The 24,882-nt window shown below is 38.5% G+C and overlaps 1 protein-coding gene across 2 annotated transcripts in view; it reads right to left on the bottom strand.

The window, feature by feature from the left end:
- Positions 1 to 18,917, bottom strand: part of RFX3 (regulatory factor X3) — a 220,056-nt gene extending 201,139 nt beyond the window's left edge. Inside the window, exon 1 of one of the 2 annotated variants that reach the window (XM_070742599.1) lies at positions 18,323 to 18,917. The gene's annotated coding sequence lies outside the window, so the exon portion shown is untranslated. The remainder of the gene's footprint in view (positions 1 to 18,322) is intronic. The other variant, XM_070742598.1, reaches the window with a different exon arrangement.
- Between the last annotated feature and the right edge of the window lie 5,965 nt (positions 18,918 to 24,882).

Raw genomic sequence — 24,882 nt, 5'->3', positions numbered from 1 at the left:
ATTAAAAAATACTTCGCGGGTTTTTTTCTATACCACGGTTTTTCCCACCCAATGACATCATACGTCATCACCAAACTTATAATTTTTGCAAATAAATAAGAAAAATAATTATTATTATTATTAATAAATAATTATGTTTATAAATATCAGGATCACTAATTGTCTTATTCAATGGTGAGTACCAGTAATAATGGTGAGTAAATGATTGTTAAGGGAATGGGAAATGGTAATTTAGGGGTTTAAAGTGTTAAGGGAAGGCTTGTGATACTGTCCATAGCCAAAAATGGTGTATTTACTTCCGCATCTCTACTTCGCGGAAATTCGACTTTCGCTGGCAGTCTCGGAACTCATTCCCCGCGAAAATCAAGGGAACACTGTAGTTCAAAAAATATTCATTTTTACTTATTTATCTAATGACCCTTTCCATCAAAACCCTCATACTAGGATTACGTCCTGCCCTTGAAAAACCTGTCACCCCCACATGCAGTCAACTTAAAATCTACATTTTTTTCCAGTAAAACTTTGACTCCAAGTGATGTGCCTGAAGCCATTTTTTCAGACGTTTTTTTTAAAGCCATTTTGATTAGTAGTTTTCTGATTATTTTTATGTTCTGGGTTGTTGTTTGCTGAATCCTTCAGGGGCAGATTATAAGCACTGTAAATAAATACCCTCAATCCTCCATCACTCAAAAATGTATTGATTTGCCATCACATTCTGCTTTTATGTGTGTGCTCATTTGCTATATTTTCCAGATACATCAGAACCAGAGGAGAGAACTCAATTCTCTGTAAAAACTCCACCACACACTTTTTTTTAAAAAAAATAAGGAACTGATCCACATAGAGAAACATTAAACATTGGATCATATATCTTGGAATATGCTTTATTGCCTTTATATAGACAGGGATACAAATATTATTGTGTGCTATGTAGCTTTTCCTAACCACCACATTTAATTGGGGTAGACATTTGTAGGTGAAGCCAGGAAAACAAAGGAAGCTTGGAAAAGCCCGTAGCATTAAAATACTGTACTTTTTGGAATATAAGATGCACTCCCCCCACTCTAAAAGTGGGTGAAAATTGTGGTGCATCTTATACACCGAATATTGACAAGGCCCCGCCCACCCGCTGGCCCCCACCCGCTGGCTGTTTTTTGGCCTCCACATACTCCATTTTAGACATGTTACAGGCTGCGGAGATTGCCGCAGCACATCGCCACCAATCACCGCCTCTGCCCGTTGTGTTTTCGACCTCCATATGTTGCGTTTTCAGCCTCCACACACCCCATTTTTTGCCTCCGTGCATCAAATTTTCGGCCAGTATTAGGTGGCAGGGATTGACCCCTGCCGCCTGGAACCGGCCAAAAACGCAACATGCAAAGGCCAATAACAAGATACACAGAGGCAACGATTGGTAGTGATGTGCTGTGGCAATTCCTGCAGCCTGGAATGGATCTGAAATGGAGCGTAAAGAAGCCAAAAATACGACACTTGGAAGCAGCAATGGGCTCTGGCGATCTCCGCAGCATGGAACAGCTGATTGGGGGTATTCCAGGAGGCCGTTCCAACTGCCAATCAGCTGTTCGTGCTAAATCAGGCTGTGATAATGTGCTGAAGTTGACCAGGTTGTTTGCTGTTTGCTGCAAAGACACTAGCCAGATAAATACCAATGGATGCTGGTAGAGAGAAGATGATTTTTATTTTTGTTTTCTTCTCCAAAAAAAGGTAGGTGCGTCTTACAGTCCAGAGCACCTTATGCTCTGAAAAATACTGTACTTCAGGAGACTCTTTCTAATCCCACAGACCCATAACTGTCTTGAAAGGATTCTTGGAAGACAGAAGTGACATAGGAGCCTGCTCAGTCAGACTGTTTATCCCAAAAAAATTCTGAAGAAGAAAGTATAAAAAACCTAGCAAAACCATTCCTGAAACTTGCTTAGCTGGAATCTTACTTCCTGTTTCTAAACTGTCACCACTAGGTGTTTTGTGGGGAAATTCCTAGTATTTTTAAACTGTGTACATTGGTACAATTATTATTCTAAATAATTCGTTAGAAATTTCTGTAATAATAGAAAAAAATAAATGTGTACAGTAGTTGGGGGCAGGATTTTCTGCCCTCCTTCCAGTTGATTAAATTAAGCATTAAATCTATTGTAGGATCCACATCATAGTTTATTTTATTCTGCTTCAAAAAAGCAAGAAACTATACCATTAATTTTTCATAACTGCACCATGAAAATTCAGTGGCATGAATTAAGCAGGATTCAAAGCTAAATTCAGCCCACAGGCTGCTCATTCTGTTCTAGATTCTGGAGGAATTTTTCATTACCATAGCAAGTTTTGAATCTTTTTTTAAAAACGTACCATTTATAGGTACTTTATGCTGGTTTTATAAGCAAACTAATGACTATTATAACTAGAATGGAACTCCAGCATTTCTTTTTTCCTGTCAAAATAGGCAGATTATGACTTGGTTGTGCTGCTGAGAAATTAAACACCTGCAATTCTCTGCTGTTTCTCTTCCAAACTAAATTACTCATATGAAAAAAGTATGGAGGCCCGATGGCGCATTGGTTAGAATGCAGTCTTGCAGGCTAACTCTGCCCACAACTTGGTGTGTGATCCTGAGCGGCTCAAGGCTGACTCAGCCTTCCATCTTTCCAAAGTCGGTAAAATATGCTGACATTTATAAACAGCTCAGAAAGTGCTGTAAAGCACTGTGGAACTGTATATAAGTATATGTGCTATTGTTATGGTATTTTATTTGCTGCTCACTTACTGATTGCATATGGAATGAGTGCACAATGGATTTCAGTTATATCGTAATGACATTTCCATCTTACATTTTGATTTATGCCTTGGATTATAATCATGATTAAGGAAAGGTAACTAAAGTTTAATTTTGATTAATGAGTGGTAGCGTGTTAGAATTGGTTCTTACATAAACCTTCATTCCTATTACAATACAATAATAATACTTTTGATTTTGCCTATAAATGACGATGTACAATGAAATAATTCCCCATGCAAGAGCTGGCATGACTGAATTATACGATTTGACTACCTTGCTATAATTTCAAGCACGTTTATAATATTGAAGAATTACTGAGACATATTTCTAGGCAGAGATTTAAAATCAAGATAATCACCTATTTGATCAATTTTGGAAAAGGAAAAAGCCTAGATTTGCATCAGATTAGCTCTTTCACAGGGAATTACATAGTGCATAGTTATATATAAATGCATAGGCAACATCAAAAGCACAATTATTACATTGCAGTAGAGATGAAAGTTGATATAAGAACTAATTCTAATATGCCAATATTCAATCAAAATTAAAGCATAAATTAACTGGATTAAGAGGAGTGGATTGAACGACTGAGGAACATAACCAGGGAGGCATTATCCTCAGAAAATTCAACCCCATCCATAGAGCTATGGGACTAAACAACCCATCCTGGACCCTCATTCCTTCGATATGAGATAAAATAAAAGTTATAATTAATATAAATACTACAAGCTTACACAATTTTTATTGGAAGACCTTGCTTAATAACCAGGAGCTTAGCAACTGTTCAAAGTTACTATGAACCTCAGAAAAGCTACTTAGGGCCAGTCCTCAACACTATGGCTGCTGTACACAAGAGGGATCATATGATGCTAACAGGTGCTTGGCAGCTGGCTCACGTTTACAACTGATTACAATAGCCTAAAGTCAAACGACCATGATTTGCAATTGTACAATTTTCCAACAAAAAATGGCAAAAAACCCAACCAAATAAACAAACAAACCTTGGATATGCTGGATTTCCTTAACGATCACATTGCTCACTTAACAAACCATGTGATTTGCTTAGCAAACAGTGACTGAAAATGATCATGAAATCAAGTCTGGTCACATGGCGTCTCAGCTTATGATCACAACAACCACTAACTGAAATTCTACACTACATTGTGAATATTTATTAGATTTCTATGTCGCCCTATTCCTCAGACTCAGAATATACATCGAAGACTATCAGTACTTAGAAGTACCCTGTTTCCCTGATAGTAAGACACCCCCGATTGTAAGACGTATCGGGGGTTTCAGGGGGGTCGGCTAATATAAGCCGTACCCCGAAAGTAAGACATATGTCTTACTTTCGGGGAAACACGGGGGTATTGCCAGGGGGGGAGCCCGATGACGTCGCTTCCAAGCTCCCCGCGCCCCCCTCGCCTTCGCCTCACCGCGGCGCCACCGCCTCTTCCCCGGCTTGGCAAAGCGAAGGACGGCGCTGGTCCGAAGCGAGCCGAGCGGGCGGTGGCTTGCAGCGAAGGCGCTCGTTCCAGCAACCGAGTCCTGCCGAGGCTCGGCTGCAAGCGGCCAGCGAGGCCGACCGGCTCCGAGGCGAGCGGCCGGAGCTGCGCCCTCCTTCGCCCGCCTCCTTTCCGGTAGGCAGGTGGGGCTGCCCAACTGCGCAGAGCGGCTCCTCCCCTCCAGACACACGCTTCCCCGACACGCGTCTGCGGCTCCACGCGTGCACGCCGCTTGGAGCCCTGAGGTTGAACTTGGAAAAGGGCTCACGAGGCTCCTGTCCCGCGGCTGCCCTTCTGGACTCTGAGGAGATGCCTTCGGGAACAGAACCCTTTCAATTTTTTTCCAATGTAAGACATACCCCGAAAGTAAGACGTAGTGGGGCTTTTGGGGGTAAAAAGAAAGTAAGACACTGTCTTAGTTTCGGGGAAACACAGTATATGCCATTTAAATGAGACAAATTGCATAAATTCATATAGAAATGAGCTGAAATTTAAAATATTTAAACAAACCACTCAACATTTTCCTGAAGAAATACATTTTAATATGAAAAGTATATACAGAAATGTCCAAAAGTTATTTGTTTTCGGAGTTATATAAACTGTAGGACAAAGAAATCATGTACTGGGTTACAGACTAGAGTTAATTATTATATTATCACATTCATGTTAGCCTGTCTTCTCTAGGCAAAGTCTGCAGTATCAATGACAACTTAAAAACAGGCTACAATTTTCCAGCTGCTTGTTATACTGCTATATGGAGCCAATACAATTTACTCCTTTAATATGTATTTAGTTATTTTTCTTCAGCCTCATGTAAGAGCCTATAGGGTAAATTATACGATTTTTTAAAAAAAATATTGAGACTGCTGATTCTAAAAATAAGTCCCTGCAGATTCACAATTCTGTCAAGTTGGCTATCTATTATGCAGAAATACATCTAATATAATGGGCCTTTAATCACTGAAAGAGCAGTAGTGACAAATAACCAATGTTAACTATTATCTTAAAAACTTTAAAAAAATGTTCTTATTCCTAAATAATTATGTAAAATAAAGAACATTACCTGTATAACAGTTTTTAACATTAATCCAATCCTTGAGCAACATGCCTTTGAAATAATTATTTTATATAAAAATAAATGCTAATGGGAGATGCAACTGTCACTTTATAAAGCAGATTATTTGAATTATTTTTATTTATACAAATTGAAACACTGTTAAATAACTTCTCCCCTATCCTCACTCCAAAAGAAGCAATCCTTTTTATTTTAAAAAAATCCTAAAAGGATTAGGAAGAGATATATGAAACCGTACCATGAGGTTTTAGATTAATAAAATATTCCATTTGGAGTAAAATGTGAGGAGAACATAAAGAAAAGAAAAACATAAACTTATGTTTTGCTGCTGAAAAATATAGAAGATGCCATATGCTTTGGATGGCCCTTTTGTGAGCCACTGGAAATCCCAACACAAGAAATAAAAGTAACACCTGTTTAAAGCAGCCATCTGTCTTCACAGGCTGAAGAAAACTAGTATTTCCACATAATCCTGATTTTCAAACTACAGAGCTAAACTGCACCTGGGAACACTTGTACAAATACTGTTCACAACTCTGTTGCTTAAATGCTATAAATAAAGCCATTATCAATGACTGTATATACTGGAAAAAATATGCATCTTAAATGCAAACAAGCAGTTTTCAGTAAGTTCCTCCCATTATGTTTAAACAAGACTAATTGTTCTATTGATAATTGAAACATGCATTTGGGGTTCTTAATATGAGCTTCAATTCCTTTGACATGGAACTTGAATTTTAAAAACGCACACTGACATTTAAATGAAAGTTTGCTTTAGTTCACTGTAGTATCAACATTCACTCACAATCTGTCAACTTAAATGCTGAACAATTTCTTCTAAATTATCATTTTTAAGGGGTTTTGAGGGAAGTGTGCTGTTTTATTTCATACCAATATAGATTACTGTAAAAGCTCCTCTCCAATCCGAAATTTATGTTTAAATATACTGCTGCGATAGTTTTATTAACTGAGGATAGAAAACAGAAATTGGAATATGAAATTTTTATTAATGATATTTTTTACATTTTTACAAAGATACCCTGATTTTTCATTTGCTCTAATCCACACATTAATATTGCTGTTTCTGTTCTTTCAAACATATAGAGCAGTGTTTTTCAACCAGTGTGCCGCGACACACTAGTGTGCCGTGAGACATGGTCAGGTGTGCCGCGAGACATGGTCAGGTGTGCCGCGAAGCTCAGAGAAAAAAAGCAAGAGAGAGAGAGTGAGAGAGAGAAAGAAAGCAAGAGAGAGAAAGCAAGAGAGAGAGAGAAAGAAAGAAAGAAAGAGAAAGAAAGCAAGAGAGAGAAAGAAAATGAGAGAGAGAGGGAAAGAGAGAGAAAGAAAGCAAGAAAGAGAATGAGAGAGAGAGAGAAAGAAAGACAGAGAGAAAGAGAGGGAGGGAAGGTGGGAGAAAGACAGAGGGAGAGAGAAAGAGAGCAAAAAAGAGGAAGGAAGGAAGAGAGAAAGAAAGGGATGGAGAGAGAGAAAAAAGAAAGGGAGAGAAAAAGGGAGGGAGAGGGAAATAGAGTGAAAGGGAAGAAGAGAGACAGAATTTTTTTGTCCAAACTTTTTTTACAAACACCCCCCCCCCCCGCTCAATGTGCCCCATGGTTTTGTAAATGTAAAAAATGTGCCGCGGCTCAAAAAAGGTTGAAAATCACTGATATAGAGAACTCAATAGTATATTTTTATCATTCTTTAGTACCAGGAGTGATACCTTTTGCGTTGAGTTTTCTGCAGATTCTAATTACTGGCCCTCTTAATATGTAGCTAGAAAAAAAAACAATTAAATTAATCAGGGCACATCATACATTTTGGACAAGAAGGTCTTTATTCATTGTGGCTTGCTTTTTTCGCTAAATTTTACTAAACTGCTGTAACAAACAGATTTAAAATTTTGTAAATTGGCATTGGATATGTGCAATCACTTGTAAAGTTTAATCGCTTTTAGCAGGCTCAGCTTGTAATTTAAGCACAAGTTGCAAAGTTAAAATTTATATGAAAAGACACAAATTCAGATTATTTAAAAGATAAACAATATTGCAAATCTCAAATACTGTACTTTTGCTTTTGATACATGGTTTTGGATACAAGCAAAATTTGCATACATCATGCAAAACGAACTGGAAACAACCCATTTTGAACCTGAATCATCCAATTCAGCTGTTTCAATGAACAAACTGGATGTAAATACTGTAAAAAGGGCTGAAAGAGTTCTTTTAAAACTCAAAACACAAATGAAATTGGGCATTTTGCCCTAAAAGTGGGATGCTTTGAATTCAAAATTGGTCAGTTTAAAATGTTTTGTAAACAGTATGTTTATTTTTATCCTTGTTAAAGAAATTATCAAGACCATTAGATTGACTACAAAACTAGGGAACAGATCAAAAACATTGTCATCAAGATTCTTCAGGGGCAGTAGAGTATATAGTTTTGTTTTTTAATTTAACAATGAAAACACTAGAACTGAATTTGGTGAGGAGTCAGTTGTCTTTCTTTCAAGACTAAAATGTTTAGAATTTAACATTTCTGATGAAAGGTTGTTGGTTTTTTTGTTCATTTGATATTCAAGTGAAGGTACACAAAGGTGAACTTTGATAGTTTATAATAATATTTTCCCATGTGATTAAAATTTTGGAATTTGTAAACATAGCAGAAAAATTGCTCTTAAATAGTCATAGGATTTATAATCTGAAGCTTAATCTAAACTGTTGAGACAATGATGTTTTGAAATTTAAAGCATATTAAGTGTTTTAAGGATTCAAAAATAAGAAACATCTTACCATGTTCATGTATGATGTATTTACATATAACTGAAAGGTAGCATACTTTTCTGTGTCCATCAATCTTCCCTAACCTAATAACCTTTAGATGTATTGCAGTACAAGTTTCAAAATATTTATTTATTTAATGTATTTATTAAAACAATTTATATAAACACATCCCATAAAAGTTACTCTAGTCTAGTAACTGCATAATTTTTTTCAAAAAAAATACATAAAATATGCCCAGGTTTAAAACATTTTCAATCCACACAACCAAAACAAATTAACCCATCAAATAGAGATTATATAGTTGAGAAATTTTGCTTCAATATATTTAGAAGTGACAGGTTACGTAAGATAGTTCTAGACAAAATCGAGGTGTGCATTTAAATACATGCTGGAAAAGAAGAAAATCTTAACAGTGGCCAAATAAAATAGAGCGTGTAAATAAAGCAAGTTTACTAGCATTTCTAAAAATGCCTGTAATACATCACTCACATTAGGCTACACTGAAACAATATATATTTCCTATCCTAATGTGATAGTTTTTTAGGATTAGATTCTTTAAATTTTAAAGAATTTCTTTCTAATTTTTATTAGAAAAATAATTCATTTAAATATTATTTATACTTTTTAGTACAAAAAAATCAATTTAAATTTAAATGTAATAAAAACAGTATCAATACCTACAATCCATAGTTTTGAGGAGCACTGTGGCTCACAAAGTTGGAGTGCTGGGCTGCCGGTCAGCAGGCTCACATTCAAGACCCATCACTGCTGTGGGGCGAGTTCCCATCACATGTTCCAGCTCCTGCCAACCAGCCATTTGAAAGCGGGCTATCACAAGTAGATTAATGGAAACCACTTTGGTGGGCAACATCATGGGGACATGAAAGGAGCCACCAATTGGGCATCCCAAGGGTAATGGTGATATCACTGGCAAATCCATTTGCCATGGAAGCCCATAATTTTAAAAATCCATAGTTTTAATAAGGTGAATCAAATGCATTTAAGAAAAATCTTCATCCCACTCTGATTGGCACATATTTTAAAAATGGGTAGCCTGCCTAGTATTAGTCTATAAGAACAGTTAGGAGCAATTGAGTCCCACCCAACTGGCAATTGCATTGACAAATGATTGACTGACTGATAAAGTACAATATATAGAAACAAGAACATTTTCTAAGATTCCAAAGCAAAATAATTTAAGAAAAAAGAAGATATTAGATTATTAGAGTTGGTAGGGACCTTGTAGGTCATCTTGTCCAACCCCCCACTCAAGCAGAAGTCTCTAGACCATTTCGGACAAATGGCAATCCAAGTGTTGGAGATATCTCAGAAGAAATTTCATAACATCCTCAAATTTAATCTAATATAGTCTATGTCACCAAAGTCCACTCTCCGACAAATAAATTTCTGATGTGTACCTCCTTAAAAGCAACCCAGAATTTATGAAAACAGAATACAGTGTTGCAATACAATATAGCACATGATACAGATTCCCTTTTACAAAGAGAAAACACTACATACCAACATACCAACATACCATGCCATTCGAAACATTCTTTACCCCTTAAAAAGCATTCAAATATCCACCACTGGTGGTCCTCATTTAACTACCACAATGGGGACCAGCAACTTAGTCATTTAGCAAAGTGGTCACTAAATAAAACCACAACCGTGCTTATGATCTTACTTCAACTTTTCTTTTTTTTGCTTTATAGACCTGAGAAGGTTGTAAATGTAAGGACTGGTCATAAAGTTATCTTTTCACCAATTTTATTGTGAGCGGACACTAAACAAGGCAGATGCTAAACAAGAACTATCTATATAGAATTCCGTATAAACACTATAGCTATTATATCCCAGACTAAAAATTGTTGTTCTTTAACTCTACAGATACAGTGGAACCCCGACATAAGAGCTGCTCTACTTAAGAGCAACTCGAGATAAGAGCTGGGAGGGGAGAGATATTTTTGTTCTACTTACAAGCCCAAATTCGAGATACAAGCACCAAGGAGCTGTCTCCTGAAGCCAAACGCTAACTTCCGTGTTCGGCTTCAGGAGACAGCTGCGAAGCGGCGCGCGTGTTTTAAAAGGTTGCAGACGGCCTGGGGGGATCGGGGGGGTGCTTGCAGCTTTCTTTCTTGCTCTTTTTCTTTCTCTCTTTTACCTTCCCTTCTATTTCTTCTTTTCTTTCTCCTTCCCACCTTCTTCCCTCCCTCCCTCCCTCCCTTCACTCATTCCTCTCTTACTCTCCCCTTTCATAAGTTTCCTTGCTTCCTTCCTCTGTTCCTGTCCCTTCCCCCTTTCTTTCTTTCTTTCTTTCTTTCTTTCTTTCTTGCTCTTTTTCTTTCTCTCTTTTACCTTCCCTTCCTCTATTTCTTCTTTTCTTTCTCCTTCCCACCTTCTTCCCTCCCTCCCTTCACTCATTCCTCTCGTACTCTCCCCTTTCATAAGTTTCCTTGCTTCCTTCCTCTGTTCCTGTCCCTTCCCCCTTTCTTTCTTTCTTTCTTTCTTTCTTTCTTTCTTTCTTTTTCTTTCTCTCTTTTACCTTCCATTCCTCTATTTCTTCTTTTCTTTCTCCTTCCCACCTTCTTCCCTCCCTCCCTCCCTTCACTCATTCCTCTCTTACTCTCCCCTTTCATAAGTTTCCTTGCTTCCTTCCTCTGTTCCTGTCCCTTCCCCCTTTCTTTCTTTCTTTCTTTCTTTCTTTCTTGCTTGCTTGCTTGCTTGCTTGCTTGCTTGCTTTCTTGCTCTTTTTCTTTCTCTCTTTTACCTTCCCTTCCTCTATTTCTTCTTTTCTTTCTCCTTCTCACCTTCTTCCCTCCCTCCCTCCCTTCACTCATTCCTCTCTTACTCTCCCCTTTCATAAGTTTCCTTGCTTCCTTCCTCTGTTCCTGTCCCTTCCCTCTTTCCTTCCTTCCTTCCCACCCTCCGTCCATTCATTCACCCATTCCTCTCTTGATCGCTTAAAGCCGGTCCCTGGTGCAAAAAGGGTTGGGGACCTCTGTCCTACAGGATTGGGTGGCAGAGAAGTTGAACATATGTAAATTTAAAAGTTTAAGAAAGTTTACAAGTTAAGTGAAAGAAACTTCATTATTCATTTATATGTACATGTACATTTCTTCATTAAAAACATGTCTTTCTGCATAATTTAGACTAACTTTGTGAGTTTTTTGAGGGCTGGAACCAATTAAAATTATTTACATTAATTCCTATGGGGAAAAGTCGTTCGAGATAAGAGCTGCTCGACTTAAGAGCCCAGGTCCGGAACGAATTAAACTCGTATCTCGAGGTACCACTGTATTTTTGTTTACAGCCATGGTGATTTGTCCTTTTCTTAACACAGAATTCTAAAAATTGAAAACACATAAGGAACCTACATTAATGCCATCAAGTTTTCCCCTTATATAAGTGCACAATAGTATCTTTAGTTTGCTGCAAGTTTGGGAGATAGGTGTAACTTCACGACATAAAGTTCAACAAAAATGACAATGGGAAGATGGGAATTAGATTTATACCAGGAAAACAGTTCAGTAATGAAAAAAGATACTTAGGACCCCTGGATTTTCCCCCCCTTTGTGATATTTAAGAAATGGGTTAACTGACTTTTGAAAATGATCCAAGCATAATTTAAAATATCCTTTTATCAACAATAATGTAAGCTGAAAAGTTATGCCTTACTAGAGTTCTTAAATAATAACATTAGTTCATGCAAAGTAGTCTAAAGTAAATGAAGACTCCTTTTACACACACACACACCCTATCCTGCATTCTTCCTACAACTTCTATTTTCATTCTTTATTTTCCACAATTTCCACAGCCAATTGTAGGTATACAATTCAGAGAATTCTTACAGCAGATGCAAGTGAAAGCAGCATGAGTTTCCCAGGAGTATTTTCCATTTTCTATGAGCAATGAATGCCCTCCTTGAAAGCATGCTGTCAGTTCATAATTTACATCCAAATCATATATGTTTGGTGTTAACTAAAAGAAAAATGAATCCCTCTCCTCCCATTAATTAAGCTTTAAATGGGAAAGTTAGCTTACATTTGTCAAATTGGAACCTATATTAACCAAAAGGAGAGGATTAATAGGACTGGAAACTTTAAGCTGCAACATAAACAAGTGACCATAATGGTGGCAGAAAAATGGGAGCACCATTGCTTTTCCCCATTGAGAGCAAGCATTGTAGAATAATATGTAGAATCAGTAGAGAGCCTCTTTTATACATAGGATCTATATATATTTTATGGAGTCCTCCATTTAGTGAGGCAAAAACAAAAGCAGCAGTTTCTTTTCCTGTACTACAACATCTCACACTCTACACTAGAGAGCAAGAAGCAGGGAATGTTCAATGTTTTCTCTCCCCTTCCCATGAATGGGAATATTGTAAGATTTCATGATTTGACAAGAATGAGAAACCTAAGCTTGCTTGCTTTTTTATTTAAGAGATTTATTTAAGTTCACTTCCCACCTGATGAGCTACAACTCTCACTGCAACAGTAATTAAGAATATTAGAAAACAATAAAAACAACACACACACCACACCAAAAAATCAACAATGTCCAGTACGTTTTTTTAAAAAAGCCAGCCATGGGGTCAAACACCCCCCCCCCCCCCCACACACACACACATTCTATCATAATGCTTGGTGGGAGGCAGCCAGTGTTATCTCAATAAAACAGTTATAATCTTTGGTTTGGAAAGTGTTATTAAGGCTGTCCCAACTTTCATCAGAATACACTCAGTGAAGAGGAGGGAACCACATCTCTGAGTAATTTATTCTACTATGAAATGGCTCTTAATGTTAGGGGGGGAAAACATTCAGCATAGCCTCAATCTATTATTATTCCATGTCATTTCTAGAATAAGAGCAGGTCTCTTCTGTGAGTTGTACTTTGACATGTTGAAAGTGTGCTGTTCTACTGCTAAACCTTTTGGAAGACATTTCTATTCTTCTGGCTAACAAATATAACAGTTACTTTAGTTCAAATCCAGGGGGGGAAAGGATGCAGAATATCGGACCAGAATATCTCCGAGACCGCCTCCTGCCGCACGAATCCCAGCGACCGATTAGGTCCCACAGAGTCGGCCTTCTCCGGGTCCCGTCAACTAAACAATGTCGGTTGGCGGGTCCCAGGGGAAGAGCCTTCTCTGTGGCGGCACCGGCTCTCTGGAACCAACTCCCCCCGGAGATTAGAACTGCCCCTACTCTTCCTGCCTTCCGAAAACTCCTTAAGACCCACCTTTGCCGTCAGGCATGGGGAAACTAAACATCTCTCCTGGGCACGTTAATTTATACATGGTATGCTTGTGTGTGTGTTTTCTATTACATGGGGTTTCTCTTAAATCGTTAAACATTTTAATTAATTGGATTGTTGTGACTGTTTTTACTTGTTGTGAGCCGCCCCGAGTCTTCGGAGAGGGGCGGCATACAAGTCCAACTAATAAATAAATAAATAAATAAATGCAGAGTTTGGGAAAAATATGCAAAGGATTGAACAAAAGACTGAACAAAAGAGCAAAATTTAGGGGTTCAGAAATCCTTCATTATGCTCCAGAATAAGAGACCACACCATTAAACTCAGTATAACTTATTTCAGAATAAACATTCAGAGCTTTATACTTGCTAAGCCCAATACATTAACCTTTTGAACTTTCTAAAGTTTCTTTTTTCCAACCATCCTACTTTCTGTACTTTTCTCCTTTTTTCTTTTTCCAGAATTGCTTCCATTTACCACATTTCCATTCTCTTTTCTTTCTCCCTTTTTTGCTGTTTTTGCTGTTTCTTTTTCAATTATTTCACACATAATCACTTTTAATTAGCAAGGATACTTTCAATTAATACTTTAATTATTAGTACTCATTTTGAAATGTAAGTTCTGATCAATGGATATGTACACGTGAATGTGCACACAGACAAGTGCGCCACTTGCATATACTTGATGGGGTGGAAAAAAATCTCTAGAATTAATCTCAAAAATAGTTATCAAAATAATAGCCAATTAGGTATGGAAGCTGGACATTTGAGGTGTTCTTACAATAGTTTTATGTTTAATGTTTCTTTGGGATTGAACTTTTTCTACTGTTTTTGAGTTTTATTTTAAGTTCAAGATCCATTTGGAGATGTATGGTAACTCTCATAGAGTTTTTTCTGCCTTTTAAACATTTTCCATTTTTTTCTAAAAAAGAATAGATAGCATACCTAAATTTCAATGTTCTGCATTAAGGATATGTATCCTACTCTATTAAGCCTTTAGCCATCAGTTATAATCATTAAAAAACAATTATATGTTACTTATAAGAAAAGAGCAAGAAATCTCCAAATAAATAAGACTTAGTTACCTACTCAAGAACATGGACTAAGGCAGTGTTTCTCAAATAGTAGGGTCGGCCCGCCTGGGAGGTGCGGAGCGATGTCAGGTAGGACACATGACTTCAGGGAACATGCTTTTTTGCCACAGGGAGTAGGGTTATTTTGCCCCGAGCAATAGCACACAGAGCACAGAGTAGGAGATATGAACTGCATATAACAAACCCTTAAGTGATACCATGGAAAAGTATTTAACATGGATGAAAATAAAGGGGGAGAGAGATGGAGATAATGAGTGTAAGTCTACCGAAAGCTAAGATGAGAAAATATAACAAAATGTATGTAGCTCTTGGCTTCACTGTGACTACGGTGGGAGACGAGAAAAGACCAGTATGTTTACTGTGTCTAAAAATGTTTGCAGTGGACCGTATAAAGCCAAATAAGTTAAGATTCAATTGAACACATTACACTCGAATCACACTGATAAGTCGCTTGAGTTTTTTCAGCAAAAACGTGCTGAATATTGCAGAGAATTGGGGGGGGGGGGGAGCACAAAATGTTTACTTCTTCCTAGGGAGGGCTTAACAGAAAATAATTGAGAAACACTGGATTAAGAGCTGCCATGCCACCTGGAATGAAGGAGAAACTTTTTAACAGCGAGGACAATTAACCAGTGGAACAGCTTGCCTTCAGAAGTTGTGGGTGCCTCATCACTGTGGGGTTTTAAGAAAGACAATCTGAAATAGCAATTGCATTTAGACTTATATACCGCTTCACAGTGCTTTTACAACCCTATCTAAGTGGTTTACACTACAGAATCAGCATATTGCCCCCAACAATCTGGGTCCTCATTTTACCCACCTTGGAAGGATGGAAGGCTGAGTCAACCTTGAGCTGTGGTGAGATTTGAACCGCTGAACTACAGCTAGCAGTTAGCTGAAGTAGCCTGCAGTACTGCACTCTAACCACTGTGCCACCCTGGCTAGCATAGGATCTTCTACTTGAGCAGGGGGCTACACTAAAAAACTCCAAGGCCTCTTCCAGCCCTATTCTGATGGATTTATTGAATGAGCTGAAATTTATTGAATAAGCTGAAATAAAATGAGCCGTTATATCCACTTGATCTTCATCATAGCAATAAAAAGGAATTGAGTAAACTATTCAAATCTTTTTCATCTTCTGTAGGTATGATGGATGCTAGTGGAAATTATGATGTCTACCACAAACATAAGTTGTCTGATAGGGTGCTAAATAAAGATATCAGTTGGGTGTCAAAATAGGATAAACAAAACTGAGATCCATGTATAAAGTATATATGAATAAGGGTCCAGTTATGTAACTTGAAAATCTTAGATTAATTAGCATTTGTGATTTTTAATTTGACATCCTCCTGTGGTTCAGTGAGTTATGTCAACAAAGAAAATATACTTTTCTTACATTATTTAATAAGTCAAATAAGAAAAGATATGGAATCCCTGTCTCAACAAACTCACATATTTACCTTCTGAACTACCCAAAAAACCTTTTCTCAATACTTTAGGTTAGTATCGGGGCATAATGTATTTTCTTACCTAGAGAAATAGCTCATTGTGATACCTTTAAAGTTAACTTTTCTACAAAAAAAATTAAAATGTACATTAATATTAATCAAAGTAGCCCCCTGAAAGCACAAAAAGTAACACTATGGAATCTGTCATTTTAAGATACAAAAGAAAAAACATAACAAGCTGATTAGCTGATCCGAAAAAGGTTCACTATTTGCATTGTAAGTTTGCGCCATGCATCATACTTTATTAATGCACTAAATAATATATTCGAGCTTTGAATCTATGGCGCATTGTACTCTTAGCTATTACAAAATATACAGCTAGAAAAATACTATTTTTTCTAAGTTTATAAATTACAAATTTTAGTTTAAAGTAAGACAACAGGTGGATGCAACCAACAAAAGGAAGCAGAAAATTGCCACTACTATAATAAGAATATAAATAGAAGCAACAATTAATTAATTTGTACTCTGAATATAAAATAATTTGCAGTGTACATATTAATACCTAATGAAAGAATAATCTATCCATTTCTGTTTTACAATAGTTTTCAGAATGTTATAATATACCTTTCATATATGTGTGTTTGTGTGTAAATGCACATAGGTACACATAAACACCGTAATAAGTTCATGAACTAAAATGAGACAATACATGTCTTATTCAGAAAAAAAGGCCAAAATCTCAATAATCACATAGCTGCTTTGCATCTGACAGACTAAGAAATCATATACCCTTCAGGGGTTGTTTTATCAATATATTTTGTTGGCATTGTTACAACTAACATTCTATTCAATACAGATTTCACAACTGTGGGAAAAAATTACAGTTAAAACAGTCTCTTTTATAAGTAGTTGTCAAATTAATAGAATGTAATTAGGAAACCTAGAATCCCTTCCAAAATCACAATAATTTCAAAAAGGGAGCTGCAAGATATTTAGGTTGCGTTCTAAATAAAATATGAACTCCGATGACCAACATTAGTAATTGAGAAATGTTTCAATACCATGTTAAAAACCTGGAGCAGAGTGGGTCAGGTGCAAAGTAACTGAATGTCAACAACGTGTCCCACTGAGGTGTATAAGAAATATTACCTTTTGTCCAGGAAGAGCAAACAATTACCATATGCTCCTGGTACAAACCTACAAGTCATAATTAGCAACTACAGTGATGGTTAAACATTCACATGTTCCAATTCACGAGATTTGTAATTCTTTATGATCGACTTAATGTCAGCATTTAAGAAAAATAAAAAGACACAAGAGTAATTAATATACGTAAAAGCTACAATAATTAAGAAGGTTTCTGAACAAATTTATCCCACCACTTTCTTGTATCTTTTCATTTCACATACAAAAACATCCTAAATAAACATAATTTTCAGACCAGGAATGTTACTTGCATCTTTTACCCCAAGCTTAATCCAGGGAGAATCATAACAAATTGAAATTATACACATGCATGAAATCTGAATTAAATCACACCTCATGAATTTCTCAAAAATTTCTCTTATGTCTTTCAAATCAACACTGTGTAGTATTGCAGTGTGTTTAATGAACAAGAGAAAGATCTGCACCACAAAGATAATTGCCTATGAACGATCAAGCTTAATGTCAATATGTAGGAAACAACCTGCTCATAATAAAGTACTGAAAAGGTTAAAAAAGCAAGTAGGGTGAGGATGATCAGAAGCAGAAGAAGAAAAGTTCACAAGCATGGGGGAAGTCGACCCAATCCCCAGTTGGAAGTCCAAGGCCCACACACAAGTTCCACAACCCCTAAATCTTCTATATCAAATCCCCAATTCAAAGTTAAAGCATGGGACTCCCCAGAGCATGGACAGCCACCTTATTTCCCCTTCCTCCATTAACTCCCTAAAAACAACAATATGAGGCACATTAAAAGGAACAAAAAAATACCACCCCACTCCCCTCCAGACACCTTATGGGGATCTTTTAGGGAGCTCCCCCCCACTTCACATTCAATTTCCTTTCCATGTTTAACCCCCCCCTCCCAGTGCAAACCATACCCACTTTCCCATTTCAACTCCACCACAGCCACTACGGGGGGGGGGGGGGAGAGAAGTGGGGATATATAAAGAAAGCACAAAACAGGCCGGGGGAGGAATCACACACACACACACACACATACAGTCTCACACATAAGACACATTACAGCCCCCCTCCCCCCGTTTTGCACACATTCAAGTGATTCAGCTCAATGGAGCAACTCCAGGCCGGTTTCTCGATGGAGAAGGGGGGGAAAGGGGGGGGGAGGAAGAGGTGGAGGGGTTGCACATTACAATCACATATTCACCTGGGCTGTGGAGGGCTGTGGTGGTGGTGATGGTGTTGCTCTTGCTGCTGGAGGTTGTTGTTGTGGGTGATGATGAGGATGGGGGTGAGGCTGGGGGTGAGGAGGAGCAGCAGCAGCAGCAGCAGCAGGAGGAGGAGGAGGTGGTGATGGTGGTGAAGGAGGAAAGGAGCCGTTGTTGTTGATGGGTAACAGTCGCCAGGACTACGGTGACTATGGCGCTTGATTCACAAGGCAACGGTTGCTATAACTCACAAAAGGGAGAGAGCGAACGAGAGAGCGAGAGGAGGAGAGGAGGCGGTGGCCCAGCCTCACAGGTCCGGAAGAGGCGGGGCTTTCGGCATGAATGATAAGTCCGTTTTCCCTCTCCCTCCCCGCCGAGATGAAGAAGGGAATTGGGGGGGGGGGAGGTGAATCTTAACGCGTCGAATGGGGTGGGGGGGTTGAGGAAGAGAGAGAGAGAGAGAGAAGGGAGGGGGGATTAATGCGGGGTTTCTTCAAGTACATATGCGTGTGGAGGAGGAGGAGCGCGTGCGTTCCCGAGGAACAGTTGGATTCGCACGCGGCTTCGAGAGAGACCAGCACGCTCGCTCGGAACAGCGCGCGGGCTGCAATCAACTCCCCTTTCAACGGGAGGACATCCAAGGGGCGGGACTACCATTCCCGGCTCCGGCGTATTGGGGGTGGGTGGGTGGGAATGCCTGGCAACGATCCTTTTTATTATTTCCGGTGGCGGGGGGGGGGATGAAAACGAATCGAAGCCGCGCTGATAATATCCCGCCTGCGGAGAGCGGCTGAGCATTTAAAGGTGTAGCTTGTGGTTCACTTGAGGGGAGGGGGGGGAGGTCTTTCTTTTCCCGCTTTCGCACTTCGTTGCCGCTTGGGAGAAGGCGCTATGGGAGAGCGTTCTCGTCACAGGGCCCCGGTTTCTCCCTGATCTCTCTCTTCTCTTCCCTCCCCGCCCTTTTCGGGGCGTTTAAAATGGCTCGGGTTGACTAGTGCCGCCGCCGTCGCCGCCGCCATCTTACGCGGAGAAAGTGCGGCAACCAGGAGGTTTTGGAGGTCTCCTGTGGTTCTGAAATGCGGGGGATGGGCAGAAGCCAAACCGCCCTTTTCCTGGCCGGGGAGGCGGGAGGGGAGGGATGCTTGAGGGAAGAGGAGGGGCCTCCGCGCTCGCGGCAAGCGGGGGGGATTACCGCTCGGCCTGCCCGTACCTCCGCGCCTTCTCCCCTCAGGCAGACTGCGGGGCAAAGATGCCCCCGGGAGATGCGCGGCGAGGAGGCCGCCCGAGCTTCCGCCGGTGCTAATGAGGCGAAAGGCAGCAGTATAAGGCTGGGGAACCCTATTTCTCGGCGGCGCCCAGATTTGGTTTCGCTAGGCCTCCACGATGAGAGGCCGGAGCTCTTCCTTTTTTGCTCTCCTTTTTTCCTCATACTTTTATGTTCTGGTCTCTCTCTCCCGGAAAAGCATCCCAGAAAGAGCTCGGTACAGGGAGACCTCGACTTACGACCACGTTTGAGCCCAAACTTTCTGTTGCTAAAGCGGGATGTTTGTTAAGGGAGTTTTGCTCATTTTACAACTCCAAGTCACAATTGCTAACTCAGTTGTTAAGTGAATCTGGCTTCTCCTCCAATTGACTTTCCTTGTCAAACGTTGGATCAGATGACCTTGGAGCACAGCAATGGTCATAAGTATGAACCAGCTGCCAAGCGTCTGAATTTTAATCACATGTTCATAGGGATGCTACAAGGGTTGTGGTTGAAAACAATGTCATAAGTCACTTTTTCCTGGGTTGTAACTTGGAACAGTCACTAAATGAACTTGGTAAGTTGAGAACAACCTGTAGTTTCTGGCATTTGGTATTCACCTGCCATCTCAGCAGTTGCCATCTGCCCGTATTTCAAAGAAAAGGCCCCCCAAAAAACCCTCACAGAAAGTATCGCTTCAGCTTCCCCTGAAAGAAAGGGATTCTTTCAGTAGGCCCAATGGCCTACTGCCCATCGGGCTGTTTTTCAAAGATCACAGTTTTTGACGTCTTGTTCATTAATGTGAAATCAAAAAAATTAATACTTCCTATAGCTCAACTTGAATCACAAATACAAATCATGATCCTATATTATCCATATTGTTGGATTTGGAGACGGGAGTGCTGTGAGAGGCAAGATCTAGATCGGATGAGGAGAATAAAAAGAATAATACAACCAATATTGACTCTGTTTTTGTTTTCCCAGGAATGTTTACAGTAGAAGTGTAAACTATGTATGCAAAGCAATAAGTTAGGGTTGGGCATAAAATGGTATAAATGGGAGATATTCAAAAAATGGAGTGAATTTTTGCCCAGTTGTAGGAGGATCTCTCCTTTCCTGGCTTGGATGCTGTTATTTGGACTGGATTTGGCTCTTGTTATCTAACTTGAGAAGATATTAAAAAGAATCCAACGAAGAACAACTCTGCATGTTGTCATACTGTGGTGGTGAAATGTTAGGAAGAATTGGTTTTGTATTATTTTGTAAAGAAAGAAAGGGAACTTACTAAGTGTTCAAAGACCTGTGGTGCTGCGTTAAGGATGGGAACAAGCTGTTCTTTCTAGGGCATAAGAGGTTTTCAGATCAGCCAAATAAAAATTCAGTAGAACATCACAGAGTGTTGCTTTTTGTTGAGAATAGTGAGCTTTGGATGCAAACTGCATCTTTTGCTGCATTAATAGCATTTTTAAAGAGTAGATTTTAGAAATGGATGATTTCTAATAGCACAAGTAGTTCTCAGGATAGAGGAGCTGGCTATGTCTTGCATTTACTTCCAGCATTGTCTTCTTTTGTAAACTTAGCTTGATATTTGTTTATTTATTTTGTGTCTATCGTGAGTTTAACTAGATTTAAGTACATCTATATAAAATTAATCTCATTCAAAACAAAAGGTCTGCTCCAAGTCTACAATACTCTGAAATATTCCGTGTCCTAAAAATCGAGATGATTATCTCCCTAATATTCAGGAGGGAATCAATACCACAGATTATTGAGTGTTTTAAGTGTACTTCTTTACCAATTTTAGTCTTTTCTGACCCACTCCAGGATGGCACCTTACAAAACTCTGCTAAAGCATTTTTCATAATCAACTTCTCATTACTACCCAACCAGTGAAGGGCTACCAAAATTTTTACTACAATACTATAGGCATGGCTTATGCAGGACACCCTGCATTATCTTTCAACATCTTTCATCTTTGGGTGATCTAGGGTAGAGCTCCATTTTCGCCACCCCATTATGTTACCTCTCTACGGAGAGGGGCGGCATACAAATTTAATAATAATAATAATAATACCCCCTGTCCGGGCAGTAGCCCACCCCTGGTACCCACCATTAAAAAAACTGCAAAGCAAAGAAAAAGGATCTTAAATTAGCTCTTACCTTTGCTGTATTGTCACCAACTTTCTGATGCCATCATGTGCTACCTTGGAGATGGCTAGCAGAATAAATTGCAGTTCCAGTCTTTGGGAAGTTAACTACAGCTACCCTGTCAGAGCACAAACTACTATTTTTATGCCATGCACTGGGAAAACTAGTACTACAATGCTCCACAAGATTGGCAAAATAAGTTGGGGAACAGGTGTATCAATGTTTATAGGAGTATGAGGCAAAAATCAAAATAATCTCCTAAGAGCCTCAATTTAGGTAAGTGGAGAGATATAAATATAGTGGTAGCTTTTAGTTTTGTTGTTTTCCATTGTAGAATAAAATCCAATATTGTTCACAATATTATGCTGTGGCTCAGTAGTTAAAGAGGCTGAGCTTGTCATGACCCGAATACCTCATGACAGGGTGAGCTCCCATTACTTGCCCCTGCCCCTGGCCACCTAAGGTAATTCTGTGGTCCTTGGCATATAGTCATGCTGGCCACATGACCACTGAAATATCCTCTGACAATCCTGGCTCTTTCAGCTAAGAAATGGAGATAAGCACCACCCCCTAGAGTTGGACATGACTGGACCAGGGCCACTGTTACCTTTACCTTTTTATTGTTCAAATGGAAGAGATAATCCCATTAAGTCACATAGAATCATTTTTATTGAAAATATGCAATCTTGGGTTTATTAGGAACAATCCCAATATTACATTACTCAGCATTGATGATCATAAGTAGATCTCAAACCAGTGTAATGATTGGAAATTAGAGAAAAGCTATGGGGCTTTTTCCCATCTGAAAATCTTTCACTAACAATATATTGTATACACATGTTATCCTATAATACAGTCAGATGGCAACAGAGAGATTCTTTAGTTATAACAGGCAGAACCCTACAAGCAGGAAATAAAAACAAGACCTTTTTTCTGCCAAAACTGCATTAATACCAGTCAGCCCATATTGCATGAAGCTACAGGTACATATGCAGAAGTAAAGCTTAAATTGAACTGTAATCTGAACTACTGCCTAGGAAGATCAGCACCAGCTGCATAGGGACAGCACTCAACATGGCTCACAGATGTTCCCTTCAGGAAACCCTAATCACTTTTACAAATATTTTATCTCGTATTAGGATCTATAGACTACTTAAAATATTCTGAAACTCTTATTAATTTATCTCCTTTCTATCTGGATTATCGTATTCATTGTATATTCTATTGTATCATTAAAGCATAACTGATAAAACCTCTTTGTTTTATCAGATCCAGAATTCATCTGACTATGACCTTGAGCTGCCAAAATTGTATAAAATTAAATGCATACTCTATTTTTGTTGAAACAGCCATTTCATATTTGAATAATGCCTATGTATAAAACCAATAACTCATGTTTCACATTGCCAAAAACCTGTCTTATGACATCAGCTCATTTATTCATCTGTCTCATAATGTCTACCTTAATTATTGTGTTTTTGCTATTTTAGATGGGAATCTGTACCAATATTATTTGTAGATACTAGAGATTGAACTTCTTATTCCTATGTGTCAACCACAGCCCTTCCTTCACCACTCATTTAATATGGAAATAATATCTCCATTCCTAATAATGTCCACTCCACCCAAAATATGTGCAGACTTTTAACATGAGATTTTTTTCTTGACGTTACTGGGAATTCAACCATATGTCCTAGTTTGTCAGCAAAAACACAACTGCAAATTGTTGTGATTTCCTTGGATTAAAAATAATAATTGTAGAGAATTTTTAATAATAGAAAACTTTTGGGGTTGAATAGAACATACAAAAATAAAACAGAAGGTTCTAAATTTAAATGTGAAATCAATAATGAATTCTTAACAGGGAGTTTCAATTAACATGAAATAAAAGATGTGGCTAATAATTTTATAATGACTAGCTATAGTTAAAAAACAAATATTTCCTTAGATAAAACAGACTTAAACTCATTTTGTCAAAAGATACTTAATTTGGAGGAAATTGCATAATCTGATTAACATTCAGATGTCACAAGCACAGATTTTTTTTTTCTGCCTTGCATACAAATAATGAAGTCTAAATTAACAAATGACAACAAGGTAGCAGGAATAGCCAACACTCCGGAAAATAGGCTTAAGATACAGAAAGATCTTGAGAGACTTGAACATTGGGCAGTATCAAACAAAATGAAATTCAATGATGAAAAAAAGTAAGATTCTACATTTAGGCAACAAAAATAAAATGCACAGGTACAGTATATGTGGTATCTTGCTCACTAGTAGTAATTGTGAAAGGGAGCTTGGAGTTCTAATTGACAACCCGTTCTAGTTGATAGCCATGAGCCACAGAGTGCGGCAGCTCCCAAAAAAGCCAACACAGTTCTAGGCTGCATGAATGGATAGAATCAAGATCACATAAAATCTTAATACCACTTTATAATGCTTCAGTAAGGCCACACTTGGAATACTGCATCCAGTGTTGGTCGCCACAATGTAAAAAAGATGTGGAGACTCTAAGAAAGAGTGCAGAGAAGAGCAACAAAGACGAGTAGGGGACTGAAGGCTAAAACAAAGAATGGTTGCAGGAACTGGGTATGTCTAATTTAATGAAAAGAAAGACCAGGGATGACATGATAGTAGTGTTCCAAGAAGCTCAGAAGTTGCCACAAAGAGAGAGTCAAATTATTCTCTGAAGCACCTGAGGATAGAACAAGAAGCAATGGGTGGAAACTAATCAAGGAGAGAAGCAACCTAGCACTGAGGAGAAATTCCTGACAGAACAGTTGTGAATTCTCCAACACTGGAAGTTTTAAAGAAGATTTGGATAACCGTTTGAAGTGGTGTAGGGTTTCCTGCCTAGGCAGGGGGTTGGACTAGAAGACCTTCGAGGTCCCTTCCAACTCTGTTGCTCTGTTATTCTGTTAATATAAAATCATGTAAAGTATTTGAGTCAACATATCTATATACCAGCAAGATAGAACATTAAAAATAAATACAATGTTTACATCAGATCTTAAATTATAGAACAGATGTGGTTCATCACACTAATCATAACACATTTATTGGCTTAATATGATATTTGAACTTAGCCATTGTTATTTGTTTAGCAATATATCTAAATTCTTGTGAAGTGCCATCAGCTTTAGAAACAAAATATTGGAATTTATAATG

Source organism: Erythrolamprus reginae, chromosome 2 (assembly GCF_031021105.1).
Source record: "Erythrolamprus reginae isolate rEryReg1 chromosome 2, rEryReg1.hap1, whole genome shotgun sequence".
In the NCBI taxonomy this organism is placed as follows: Eukaryota; Metazoa; Chordata; class Lepidosauria; order Squamata; family Dipsadidae; genus Erythrolamprus; species Erythrolamprus reginae.
The sequence above is the reverse complement of the archived record's forward strand: the minus strand, read 5'-3'. Positions and strand labels throughout refer to the sequence as shown.